Source organism: Bombina bombina, chromosome 3, assembly GCF_027579735.1.
Source record: "Bombina bombina isolate aBomBom1 chromosome 3, aBomBom1.pri, whole genome shotgun sequence".
NCBI lineage: Eukaryota > Metazoa > Chordata > Amphibia > Anura > Bombinatoridae > Bombina > Bombina bombina.
The window spans coordinates 1,222,189,249-1,222,204,631 of record NC_069501.1 but is presented as its reverse complement, the minus strand read 5'-3'; positions in this window follow the sequence as shown (position 1 = coordinate 1,222,204,631).

The following is a 15,383-nucleotide window of genomic DNA, read 5'->3' as shown; positions in this document are numbered from 1 at the left end:
ATAAATCATTGAGACCAGCTTGTATAACACTGCTTACACAATTTCACAAGACTGTTAATAGAGCTTTGGACTGGGAACTCTCCTGTTCAGCCCAGAGAACTGTCCTGTCCCTCCCACTTTCTGAAACTGTCAGTTTTAGTTTACAATGCTGCAAATACAAGGTGCAATGTAATTTGCAAATGGTACACAGAAATATACAAAGTATGATCCTAATTTGTTAAAGTAACACAGAAACTTTTAAAACCTAATCAGAATTGGTAAAATAACTGCTAGAGCTAAATCTAAATGTATTAAAATATAAATGAGAAAGTGCAAAGCTTAAATGCAATAATACCGAAAGGACCCAATCTGAAATGTAAAGTGATATAAAATACAAAGCACAAATTGTAAGTGTAACAAAACTCTAATTTCATGCTTGTCTCTCCTTCACATACAGAAATTAAAGAGATCTCGTAGTGCATGAGAATTACACACTTTTTCTTTTGAGCATTCAGGGCCTGATATTCAAAACCTCGCCACTCAGATGAGAGGAACTTGTCAGTATAGCAAGGCCCTTAAAAAAATTTAAAAACACAAACTTTATCTTGGGAATTTTTTATGTTGTTATGTAGTGTTCTTTATGTGAAACAGAGACTCCTACATTACAATAAACGCTCTAAACCAAATCCCTGTGAAGTCTGCACTGCAATTTCTCTCCAAGCTGGAGAATCCTTTGATTATCAAGGCCTTAAAGAGATGGTAAATTAAAAATTAAACTTTCATGATTCAGATAGAGAATTTCAATTTAAACAACTTGTGCTTTCTAAATTCTCTTGTTATCCCTGGTTAAAAAGCATATCTAGGTAGGATCAGATGCAGCAATGCTTTCAGCTGATTGGTGCCTACACATATATGCATCTTGTCATTGACTCCTCCCATGTGGTCAGCTAGCTCACAGTAGTGCAGTGCTGCTCCTTCAACAAAGTCTTTCTAAAATTGCATGTTCTATATGAAAGATGAACGTTTAATTTTAACTTTAATGTGCCTTTAATATTTTACAATAATGCATCTATTTGAAACTGAAATACGTTGAGCTGCATTTCTATTTCCATGGGTACTAGTGGCCGGTGATTGACAGGCCATGTGACTGTTCACCAGCAGTTTCCTCCTCTGGAGCTTCAATTATGGGGTTAAACACAGAATTATGTAGGGTCAGCTGGTGAAAGGAATACCAGGCAGGCCTGTCAGAGTACCACAGGCTTCGTCATTTTTTCGTTAGAAAGTCCCTTTAAGCATTGTTTTCTCTGTCAAACTATTCATTTCTCATAATGCCTGATAATATCATGGTTGCTTGTTTTATGGTTTTATACTTCCGTAACTTATTTCAATCATATATTGAGTAAAACTAAATCTTTCTTGCTCTCATTCACTTTCTCCATCTGTTAGAAGATTTCAATTCTCTCTTAAACATCCCGTGGTGTCTCATAATACCTCTATGTCTTCCCTCTATCAGTGGGACGTGTTTACCACAAAACATTAGCAATCTGGAATATGGCTCTTGTCAAAGAAGTTGTATGTAGATTTGCTGTTATAGATGTGAACGGATATATGATAACTTCCTATTGGCTGGCGTCTTGGCATGTTTTCACTAATGGTACTCATTTGGTTAATTATCTTTTGTGACCTTCACTTTCTCGTCTGCTAATTAACTTATACAGGTTTTCATTGAGCTTAATTAGTGCTGATCAGGCATTGTCACATAAACTCCTAATTATTCTAGAATGAGTTTCCCAAATCAATCTGCATTATAGTCATATTCCGGATGCAATACTTTCCATCACAGAACTCTCTGAACTTTATTAACCCCTTAAGTGCTGAGGCATTTCCACCCCTCTGCTGAGCTGTTTTGGAGTTTCGATAATGTAAAGCCCCACTGTTAATTTTTGATGACAAACACACTCATCTTATATAGTGGGTTGTTTTTAAGCAGACCCTGCAGATTCAAACGGTACCATACGCTCTCACACACCCTCTATATCTCTCACACACACTCTATATCACACTCACACACTCTCTATGTCACACACACTCTCTATCTCACACTCACACACTCTCTATGTCACACACACTCTCTATCTCACACTCACACACTCTCTATGTCACACACACTCTCTCTCTCACACTCACACACTCTCTATGTCACATACACACACTCTCTATCTCACACTCACACACTCTCTATGTCACACACACTCTCTCTCTCACACTCACACACTCTCTATGTCACACACACTCTCTCTCTCACACTCACACACTCTCTATGTCACATACACACACTCTCTATCTTTCACACACACTATCTCTCACACACTAACAAAAACATACTCTCTCTTTCACACAAAGGGCTCCATTTATAAAGCAGCAGATGCTGCTTTGGAGCCAGGGCCGGCTTAACCATGGGACCAACAGGGTCCCACTGACCCAGGCGGCACTTGACAGGGAGCGGCACTTCAGTCACTGACTATCACTTTTTGTCAGACTCAGACTGCCCCTCCTAGCCTCTTGTGACTGTCATCTCTCCCTGGATGATGGATCATCCGATTGGGATTGACAGGCATTGCTGAAACTAAAGACCGCTGACGCCGCTCACTCCTAAATCCTAACCTGCAGTGCTACACCATCTATCACATTTATAGATTGCCGCTCCTGACTGTGACTGACTTGGATTGACAGGCTCAGCGCGTCAGCGGCATTAAAGAAAGGAAGACCGCCGCTCACTCCTAAAGCTAAATCCTAGCTGCCTGTCAGCAGCATTGAAGGCAGACCGCCGCTCGCTTTCTTCTAAGTCCTAAATGTCCTTAGTTGTACTTTTTGTCGGTCTCACTCTGATTGTCACATCACCCGGTCCCTGGGTCAGTAGTCAGTGGGTGGGATTGGAATGGCTTTAATGCCGCTCCTGACGGTGACCAGTTGTGCCTGGCTGTCAGTCATTCCAATCCCACCCACTGACTACTGACCCAGGGACTGGGTGATGTGACAGTCAGAGTGAGACCAACAAAAAGTACAACTAAGGACATTTAGGACTTAGAAGAAAGCGAGTCGTGGTCTGCCTTCAATGCTGCTGACAGGTAGCTAGGATTTAGCTTTAGGAGTGAGCATCGGTCTTCCTTCCTTTAATGCCGCTGATGCGCTGAGCCTGTCAATCCAATCAGAGTAAGAGAGAGAACAGTCACAGTCAGGAGCGGCAATCTATAAATGTGATAGACGGTGTAGCACTGCAGGTTAGGATTTAGGAGTGAGAAGCGCCGGCATTGAAGGCAGTCTCTGGGCTGCCTGTCTCTGGAGTCAGACCGTTAGTGGGTGGGAATCTGGGATTCATTAACATGTCACCGACTCACCGGCATTAAAAACAGATCCAGTCCTAACCTTTGTTTGCTGAGTCCGACTCCTTAGGCTAATATTTATTGACAGCAGCTGGTCAGGAGGTGACTGAGATCCAGAGCGGCATTGAAAGCAATCCACTGCTCTCAACCTTCACTGTTTCTCTGTGTGGGGGGTTGGCTGTTCTTTTGGATTCGGCAACCCTTCAGAATCCGTGTGTGGGAGGGGGGGTTGGGGTGTGTGGGGGGTGTCATTTGGATCTCGGACCCAGGCAGCACAATGTCTTGAGCCAGCCCTGTTCGGAGCCCCATCGTTTCAGGTCCACCTGAAACAGAAGTTAATAAGCAGCGGTCGTAACACCGCTGCTCCTTAACTTGTCCGCCACCTTTTAGGTGGTGGACTGAAGTCATCCCGATTCGATTGGCTATCAGTGATCTGATTGGCAGCCAGTGAGCAGGGGGCGGCATTGCACAAGTATTTCACCAGAAATGCTTGTGTAATGTAAAATGCCGACAGCATATGCTGTTGGCATTTAGCCAGGTCGAGCTGACATGATTCGCTACAGGCCGACCTTTGTTAAATCTACCCTATCTCTCTCACACACACTCTTACCCGCTAACACAAATATACTCTCTCTCACACACACTCTTACCCGCTAACACAAACACACTCTCTCTCACACACACTCTTACCCGCTAACACAAACATACTCTCTCTCACACACACTCTTACCCGCTAACACAAACATACTCTCACACACACTATTACCCGCTAACACAAACATACTCTCTCACACACAAACTCGCACCCGCTAACACAAACATATTCTCTCTCACACACACTATTACCCGCTAACACAAACATACTCTCTCACACACACACTCGCACCCGCTAACACAAACATACTCTCTCTCACACACACTCTTACCCGCTAACACAAACATACTCTCTCACACACACTCTCACCCGCTAACACAAACATACTCTCTCACACACACTCTCACCCGCTAACATAAACATACTCTCTCTTACACAAACTCTCACCCGCTACCACAAAAATACTCTCTCTCACACACATTCTTACCCGCTAACACAAACATACTCTCTCACACACACTCTTACCCGCTAACACAAATATACTCTCTCTCACACACACTCTTACCCGCTAACACAAACATACTCTATCTCACACAAACTCTTACCCACTAACACAAACATACTCTCTCTCACACACACTCTTACCCGCTAACACAAACATACTCTCTCATACACACTCTCACCCGCTAACACAAACATACTCTCTCTCACACACACTCTTACCCGCTAACACAAACATACTCTCTCTCACACACACTCTTACCCGCTAACACAAACATACTCTCTCACACACACTCTCACCCGCTAACACAAACATACTCTCACACACACACTCTCACCCGCTAACACAAACATACTCTCTCTTACACACACTCTTACCCGCTAACACAAACATACTCTCACACACACTTTCACCCGCTAACACAAACATACTCTCTCTCACACACACTTTCACCCGCTAACACAAACATACTCTCTCTCACACAAACTCTCACCCGCTAACACAAAAATACACTCTCTCACACACACTCTCACCCGCTAACACAAACATACTCTCTCTCACACACACTCTCACCCGCTAACACAAACATACTCTCTCACACACACTCTCACCCGCTAACACAAACATACTCTCTCTCACACACACTCTTACCCGCTAACACAAACATACTCTCTCACACACACTCTCACCTGCTAACACAAACATACTCTCTGACACACTTTCACCCGCTAACACAAACATACTCACTCTCAGACACACTTTCACCCGCTAACACAAACATACTCTCTCTCACACACACTTTCACCCGCTAACACAAACATGCTCTCTCTCACACAAACTCTCACCCGCTAACACAAAAATACACTCTCTCACACACACTCTCACACACTAACACAAACATACTCTCTCTCTCACACAAACTCTCACACATACTTTTAAACACTAACATACACTTTCACACACATTTTCTCTTACACCCCTTCTCTCTCACACACACAGACTGTGACAAACACAGATATACACACACTCTCATGCTATAGCTAAGTATCATGTAGAAGCCGTCACTCAATTAGAAGAACAGTACTAGTACAGTAATACTAGGCAGCGTATATTTGCACCACATTTTTTAGTAAACTCAGACATTTAAATCTCTGGCTTCAAACCCGGACACACAAATGGAAACCCAGACTGTCCAAGTCATTATTTTAAACCTTCCCTCGTAAAAAAAAAAAAAGTCTATTTTCCTATTGTTTTGTTGTTTTTTTAAATTGTGTTTACACTTAAAGGGACATTCCAGCCAAAATTGGAATCCACATGAACACATTTCTGTTTTGAATAGAAGCATTTTTTAATATAGATGTATTAGCAAAAATGCTTCTAATAAAAGCTATAGCTTTTTTTAAAGTGTATTTAAGTATGCAACGTGCACCAGCATTTTAAATACAGCACTTGCTCAGAGAGCCTAAACTGCTTGTACCCTCTGCTAGTGACTCAATTTGTTAATTGCTGACATCATATGAGCCCCACTGGCTCTCTGAGTAGCTGCAGTATTTAAAATGCTGGTGTACTGAGAATATCTAGCTAAGCTTCACATGCACGTGCAGAGAAAAATGTTAACGCTAAAACAGTTCTAACTTTTACTAGAAGCATTTTTGTCAATACATATATATTGGAAATAAGTGTCTATTCAATTATGTAATTCATCTATGTGCATTTAAATTTGGACCGGAATGTACCTTTAAAATGCAGCAGGCTATTGGGGGGGGGGGGGGTTCTACAGGATATTGAGGGGTATGTATCTCTGTGGGACCCCATAGAGATCTCAGATGACTATGTTACAGTACAGCACTATACCATGTACATAGGAATACGCATTAACAAATCTTGATGTTTCATTTAATAAAGTATTTTGTATTACATCTAAACATTTCTGTGCTAGAAGTTCTGTAAACTTTGAGTTAAACTTGCTAAACTGAAAATAATATCTCTACATACAGTAGAAACAAACCAGTTAAATTGTCTTTACTAGATTGAGGTGTTTTTTATTCAGTTTTATACTTTCAAAACAAAAAAGTTAAACCAGTGCCACTGTAGGCATCCTGCTTCCAAAAGAATCCCATTAGTCTCTATGGGAACCTGTACGTGCTTACTTTGCAGTTATGCTTCTTGTTTAAGTAAATCTCTTGAGAATTATAGATTGCAAACACTGTAAGCCTTAGCATCTGTAAGTTCTCATTTTCAGTGGCTCTGCCTTAGTGATAGGTTTTATCCCAGTATAGTTACACACAATAGATCATTATATAGCACATCCTCCCACAGGAAACCCCCGGCTCAGTGTTTCCACTGAAGCAGAGGATTTTGGGTAAGAATATGCAAATGAGTACAGATTCTCTCATGTTAGGACACTACTGCTTTAGGCAGCTTAAAAGGGATATACTATGTAACCCAATAATATTTCATTTTAGACAACTTTCTAATTTACTTTTATTATCATATTTCTTTTTTCTCTTTTTGTTGCAAATCAGGGATGTAAGCTCAGGAACATGCACATGTCTGAATCACTATATGGCAACAATTTTGCAAGAATGTTATCCATTTGCAAGGGCACTAGATGGCTGCACTATATCCTACCATGTAGTGCTCCAGAGACCTACCTAGGTATCTCTGAAACACAGAATAACATGGGAATGAAGCAAAATTAATAATTACGGTAAATTGGAAACTATAAAATTGTTTGCATGGCAGGGAATACAAAAAGAGAAATCAATGTGGGCACATTTTGTGGAATAGTTTGGCTTGAGTTTAGGCAAGGATACAGCCAGCAGTTATTTAGGAATAGATGCCGTAACATTCTTCTTTCATGATTCAGAAGATAGAAGTAAAATGGAAAGAATTTTAAAATTGTATTATCAATTTTGCTTCATTCTATTGGTATCTTTTATTGAAGGAGCTAGCTAAACACATTGGTAAGCCAATGATAAGAGGTATACATGTGCAGCCACCAATCAGAAGCTAGATCACAGCACCTGAGCCTACCTATTTATGTTTTTCAACAAATGATACCAAAAGAACAAAGCAAATTAGATAACAGAAGATTCATGTTCTATTAACGTGTACTGTATATATACGTTGTGCAGTACTTTGGCTAACGTACCAAACTTATATATACGTCTGAGCTGCAGGAAGCTCCAGCAGTCTAGGCTGTTAAAGGGACACTCAATCAAAATTTTAAACAACTTTCCAATTTACTTCCATTAACAAAATGTGCAGTCTTTTTATATTCAAACTTTGTGAGTCACCAGCTCCTACTGAGCATGTGCAAGAATAAGCGTGTATGCATTTGTGAATGGCTGTTTGCTGTCACATGGTACGTGTATGCATTTGTGATAGGCTGATGGCTGTCACATGGTACGTGTATGCATTTGTGATAGGCTGATGGCTGTCACATGGTACAGGGGGAGTGGAAATAGACATAACTTTTAAAATTGTCAGAAAAAAAATCCACTACTCATTTGAAGTTCAGACAAACTGCTATTGCATTGTCTTGTTATCTTGCATTTGTTGATTATGCAAATCTACTCTGTTGACTGGTCCTTTAAGTTACAGATGAGGGTAAGGCGGGAGGGTTAGAGAACTGCTTGGGAGGGATTAGGGAGGTTGGAGGGTAGGGGGATCCTACACTTCAAGAAATATTAAAACATATAAAAAAATGTTTAATTATCATCATACTGCCAGTACCTAAGATGGTGGTGACCAGTGGGGGTGAGGGAGGGAAGAGAGCTGTTTTGGAGTCAGGTAGGGATCAGGGGCTGGAAGGGTAATCTCTACACCAGGGGCATCAAACTGGAATTCATTTTTGCAGTTTCGTTTGTTGCTTTTTGTAATGGTAGGGTTTTTTATTTTTTATTTTTTGTAATGTTAGTTTTTTATATTAATGGTAGTTTTTTATTTTTTATTTTAAAGTAAACTTAGATTTGAATTGAATTGAAAAGGTAAACTTTTTGTTTTTTTAAGGTAGCTAGGATTTTTTTAAAGTTAATGGTTATGGGTATTTTAATTTGGGTTAAGTTATGGGGTGTTAGGTTGCAATGTGGGGGAATAGCGGTATAGGGGTTAATAGTTTATTTAGCTAGTTTGCAATGTGGGGGATGGCGGTTTAAGGGTTAATAGTTTATTTAGTTTGTTTGTGATGGGGTAAGGGGGTTTAGGAGTTAATTGTTTAGTTTGTTTGCAATGTGGGGGGTGGGGTGGCAGTTTAGGGGTTAACAGTTTTATTTAGTGTTTGTGATGTGGGGGATGACTGTGTTTAGGGGTTATTAGGCTAGGTGCTTCTGGTAGGTTGTTTCTTTTTCATGAGTAGGGTGGGGGTTTTTTAACTTTTTTTTCCCCATTGATTTCTAGGGAGAACGCATGCAAGAGCACGCAAAAACTCCACTAGAGATTTTTGCACTTCTCTGGCTACCACTAGCAAAAAAAAAATCAAGATTTTTATCAACTTGTAATATGAGCAGAACCCGAGAAGCGCAAAAAGCATAACGCTAGTGGTGTTTTAACCAGCTCAACATCTCAGCACTTGTATTCTAGCTCTAACTTTTTTACTTTCAACTTGTAATACCAGCGCTAAGCTGGGAGCACTAATCGTTTACCTTGAGCGCAGTTAGTGGTCATCAGCGATATAAATGTATCACTCCACTTTAATTTAGGCCTTTGTATGAGTTCTCATGCCAGCGACTTTTTGATCATGGGCCCTAAGTTAGAACAAACAAATGCGGCTGACATGACTTATTTTGAACAATTTTTCTGAAACATTTTCTCCTCCCTAGTCACAAGAGGTCATGTTTTCCTGGGTCTCATCACTTGCCAACGCCACAACTGCACCCACACAAGTAAAGGGTAACTAGAAACTAACTATACTCATGGATTCATTGAAGAAACTCCAGTACCCATTAAACACCTTAAAGGTACTTGATACCCAATTTTTTTCATGATTCAGATAGAACAATATTTTAACAATATTATGCATATTTAAGCACTAGATGACATGCTCCTGAGCTTACCTAGGCATGCTCTTCAACAAAGGATACAAAAAGAACAAAGTACATTTTATAATAAAAGTTAATTGGATCTTTTTTTAAACTAACCTCTATCTGACTCAGTCCCTGACCCAGTGCTTTGAGGGTCCCCACACTGTCAGGAGTGAGGGTATGAGAAGGTGCAATGTACAGCCTGTATTTCATTTAAGAAGCGTTTATAGTATCAGGTGGTGTAATATATAGTGTTATTCTTTATATAGAACACACTGAATGTTAGGAGAGGGGTAAGTCATACAGTGGGCCGAGCATACAGGGATAGGTGCATAAAGACGGCTGGGTCCCACAAATTGGCCTTGCTAAGGGTGGCCCTGCTGACTCATGAAAATGTTGGGGTTTTACGTCCCTTTAATCACCATGCAAAGATGTAAAACGTTAGACTAAGCTGCAAGAAAGCCTCAACTCGTAAGGCAACATTGTGGAATATAACAAGCTTGATGGATTAAATACAAATTCAGGTTTTAGTCAAGACACTGAAGTTCATCATTGGCTAAGTATTGTATATACGTTAACTCCATATATTTTCCATGAGTATCTCTTTTTGGTCCAGTGAAAGATGTTACCTACTACAGTTATATCTAAATAGGGAACATGGCCATTTAACAGGGTGTCCTTTAAACTCAGTTTTGGAATGACATATATAAGTTACAATAAGTTACTGCCAACAATGGGAGATCACTCATGGTGACTAAATTTTCTTTGACCTTTATTGTTTCATGTTCTTCCCAAAAGTTTAGAGAGCTGTTAAGTTCCGCAAATAGATCAAAGGAGAGCGCAGACTGTTGTCATAGTGAATTTTAGTGTTTGGAGAACACAGTATTCAAGGTCACATAGCATGATTTCCCCAGTGAGAAGGATTATACATTCATCCCTACCAAGCCATTAATAACAGTGCATACACCAATAACTGTCTATACAAAGGCATTCATATACAATGTCTAGTTATTAAATTGGTCAGGTACCAGACAGCTTCATCTGCATGACTGAAGCTATAATTGACAAAGAGAAAGCAAAGTCATGAATATTACACTTTAAGGCGCATATGGAGGAAGTCATTCATGAACTCAGTGGATATTTGCCCTCAGTACTGTATTAATGTTATAAATATATTGCCATTAGGGCCTAAGTAGACATTAGTTGTTAGTACCAAGTAGTAACATTTAAAAATGCAACATGATGTAGCCTTCAATCATAAATGGAGCTCATGCTAGGCATTATGGGTAACATTGCAAGTGGGATCTGATTTACCTCTGCCCATTGCAGACATCCATTAGTCTGGTAGAGGGCAGGAGCATACACTGTTACTGTACCCTCATCCCTCTAAACACCAGGGTCTGACTTGAGGCCTTGTGTTCTTAGTCAGAGTCTTAGCTGCTACTGCATCTGGTATCAATATGTACTGTTGTGTTCTGCAGTACTTTTTCCTGCTGGTGTATATTGTACTTCTTGACCATTACTTGCTACTTTGTCATGCTGGTATAAATCTGCAGGTCCCTACCAACTCCGACATCTGCACCGGTCATTGTGCCAGCTCTTATTATTTCTGTCTGTTCTAATTATATTGGTCTCATCGTTAAACATAAAGTAAAAAGAAATTAATAAACACATCAATAGAAACCAAAAATGGGTCACATGGCAATAATTAATATTTAAATCCTGTATTCATATAAGTAAATAATGAAATAATCTTCTATTAAATAAAGTGATGGTAAACTATAACTTCCTACAAAGTTCTATCATAAAGAACATGCAAATATTAATGTTTTTTTTTCTTCTTATATTGACCTGGTAATAGTCTAATCGTCTATATTTCATTGTATTATAAGTTGTGACATGCTTCCTCCGAAGTCCCACACCCCCTCCGTAATCATTTTTTCTCTTCGACCATCAGCCAATCAACAGCAAAGCCATACAGTTCACTGTTTTAAATGAGCAGCGTTATGGAGCGGGTATACACATGCGCAACATTATTAAATTGAGAAGAAGCCATCCACCTGTGTGTCAGTCACGTACCTTCTCTCCGCCAACCTTGAATTTCTATTCTTCCCTTCAGTGATGTGTAAAGTGGGCAGGATTACTGCTCTATAGATCACTGAAGTGAAGAATAGAAAATCTATGGAGCGGAGAGAAGGTACGTGACTGACAGATTTGCCAAAAACTTTAAAGTATAATTTTATAAAAAGAAGAGAATTTGTAAACATGTTTACGGTGCAGATTACATTTAAAGGGACACTAAACCCAATTTTTTTCTTTCGTGATTCAGATAGAGCATGCCATTTTAAGCAACGTTCTAATTTACTCCTTTTATCAATTTTTCTTTGTTCTCTTATCTTTATTTGAAAAATAAGGCATCTAAGCTAAGGAGCCAGCCAATTTTTGGTTCAGTACCCTGGACAGCACTTTATTGGTTGGTGAATGTATCCACCAATCAGCAAGAACAACCAAGGTTGTTAACCAAAAATGGGACGGCATCTAAACTTATATTCTTGCTTTTCAATAAAGATACCAGGAGAATGAAGAACATTTGATAATAGGAGTAAATTAGAAAGTTGCTTAAAATTGCATGCTCTATCTGAATCACGAAAGAAAAAATTTGGGTTCAGTGTCCCTTTAAATAGCATGCATAATTAAAATAAAGTGTCTTATACAGTTATAGTTTACAGTCACTTAAAGGGACAGTCTACACCTTAGTCATCTTAAAGTCTTACCTTAGATTAAGCTGCAACTAGCCTCCTGCACCCTTTTTATATCATGCAGCATAAACATTAAAACAAGTTATTTTAAAATGAATAGTGTTTCTGGCCAGTTTAAAATGACTGCCAAGCTCAGCCCACTGATGATCATGATCTGGGCTGCATCTAGGCACTATAGTGAATAGCATTGACAGATTGTTGAATTCAACTAGTGAGCCTTCTGTGATTGGATGCCGTATGCAGCCCAGATCATGATGTCATCAGCGGGCTGAGCTTGGCAGCCATTTCAACCTGGCCAGAAACAATATTCATTTTAAAATATATTTGTACTGTTCCTGCCGCATGACATAGAAAGGGTGCAGAACGCTATTTGCAGATTAATCTAAGGTAAGACTTTAAGATGACTAAGGTGTAGACTGTCCCTTTAAAGTATTTTTAAAAAAAGCCAACACCCCCATTTTGATTACATATTCGGAATAGCCTTGTCCATAGTATTTAGTGCTACAATTTTTGGATGAACAAACTTAAACCAAAAAAAAAATTGAAAATTGACACACAAATTTTTTTTAAATATTCAGGTACAATAATTATTAAGTCTACAATATATATAGATAAGTGAATGCTGCTGCAATTCTTAGAAATTATAAATGTTAGCCTGAATTAATTTTGAATGATTAAATGTCTAATGTTTGGGGGGGGCGGAGCAAGCCGGGCGTCTGAGCGGTCGCACATTGAAAGAGCTCTGCTCTTATTCTATCTATAATTAATATTGAGACCGCTCAGTACTGCCCAAATTGTTGCTGTATGGTGATCAGAGATCTGGAGACTAGTGACATAGAGTCTAGTGGAGAAGAAAGGACCTAAAATTGTTACCCGGAGCAGTCTTTTTTCCACCCACACATGCTGCCCGTCTGAGACGCGGCCATTTTAAGAACCACGTGGAACTCAGCTACAAGTGAGAGAAACATCTATTTCGCAAATAGAATACTTAATTCTTCCCCGGGATGGAGACTTCCATGGAAGCCTTACTATATCTACTAGCCACCAAGATGGAGAGTCAGTTTAATACTCTCATGAAAATCCTCAGAGATGAGCGGAATCCTACCTCCGCGAGAGAACCTGAATGTCAGCATACACAAACCTCATAGTACGAGAGGTTTCCGAAGGAGCAGAGCGCCCAACAGGAGATCTGGAGGTACATGCGCTTTCTGATGAGCAGCGTATTTGTGACGATCCCCGGAACCAGACTGAGAGATACTTATGGGGTATACCAGTACCTGGAGCCGGTCGGGGCTGTTTGATGAAGTTTGAGGGACTGATCCCTGTTCCTCAGGTGATGCGGTTGGACACTGAGGGGCACCAGGTCCAAATTAGTTGTGCGCTAAACCCTCATGCTGAGCCGCGATCGGACGTAACTCCCACGATGTCCAGCTTCTGCTTCGATCCTCCGGATGGTAAGATCAATAGAGAAGCCACCCCCACACTATGCACTAACAGTACGGGACACAGCTTAAGAAAAGCCTTAAACCTGACATTGGATACAAACGGCAGCTCACTACTTGTTTGGGGGTCTCTTATTCTGGAACGCAATGTGAGAAAAGCTAACAGGGAGTTCTCTAAACTAGATCTCAGCTCCTGGTCCCTCGACTTTACTACAGGAAACATTATATGGACTGCTGAAACAGTGTCTGTTTTCACCCTACTGCCCTGTGGTATTGGCTAGTAAGACTTGTCTCCTAGACCCAGAAGAGAGAGGTACTCCTGTACCTTTGGCTGGAACTGTTTTCAAAGACATATTATATAGAGTCTTGGTGTTTTCTATACTTTCAGCTATCATGCTCAGTTTATATATTTTCTCCCTTTATTCTCAGGTTCTAAACGTTACGCTACTGCTAATGATATGTGTTATAATAGGTCTAGTTTTACCCCTCACTAACATTGGGACTACTAACTAGTTAATTTCAAGCAAGAATAGTACAGCTCCCCATTGCATCTCTCTGCTTCAGGTATATGTAAGAAATTGCTCTATACATTTATGCTATGTCTAATATGCCTTGTATTTGTATGCTACAGCTCAGTGAGGAGTTTCTTAACTGCAGCACTATTTTAAACTTTAAACAGTGTTTACTCATGGCACAGGTTTCTGAGAGTTTATGGATTTCTGCTGATACCAACCTCTTTTTAAATATTATAACCACCATATATGGTATACCAGCTATGGGTTTAGGGTCACTCATATAGGGACTAGATACCGCTTCTGCTTTAAAAGTTTTGCACACCTATTTCACTATACAATACATATGTTAATGATGACACTAGAACCTACCATACTAGCTCTGGAATATACAGAGTCATACTATCTATAAATAATTATATGGCTTGCCCTTCCATACGTTTATACAAGTAAGTTCGAGGGTCTTGTTCTATCCATACTTTATGTTCCTTTCTCTTTTATTCCTGACCCCCTCAGGGTTAAGTCACTTAGGTTTATCACACATAATAACAAAAACAGCAGAGTGAATCCTAATGCAGTTAAACTATGCAGCCAGCAAAACAACATTAGTTCATTCCCTATATCAGATGACCACTACTAGATGAACTCTGCAGGTTATTACTACCTCTCTTAAGTACCTCATACTGACATATACTGCTCACTAGATTACAACGCAGTGCCACTCTTAATAGCTGCTTCCTAGATATATCTCTTTACTAATATGAGTTTATGATAACTTTAAGATGACTCCTCATCTCAGAGACGCGCTTTCAATCTACAGTAGTGTCTTATATACATATTTTAATGGGTGTGGTTGGGCTGTGTCAACTGGGAAGGCATGGTCTGACATATACACTCACTACAGACATGTGAGTTTTAAGCGTGAGGCGTTGGACATATATCCAGTCATAACTTAAGAGATAATTTAAACATATTGTTTCTGGGAGCATGTGTAATAACTGATAGTATGTGTAGTGATATACCGTTGCTTATATACTCTGTAAGGACCTCTTTTTCTAGCTACATAGCCTGTTATAGTGTTTATTTCTCATCAGAACTCTATTGTGTTTGAACCTTCTGCTTCAAGACCTTAGGATCCCACACCTGTTTATATTGTATATCTGCTAGTTTTATGGGTATCCGTACTA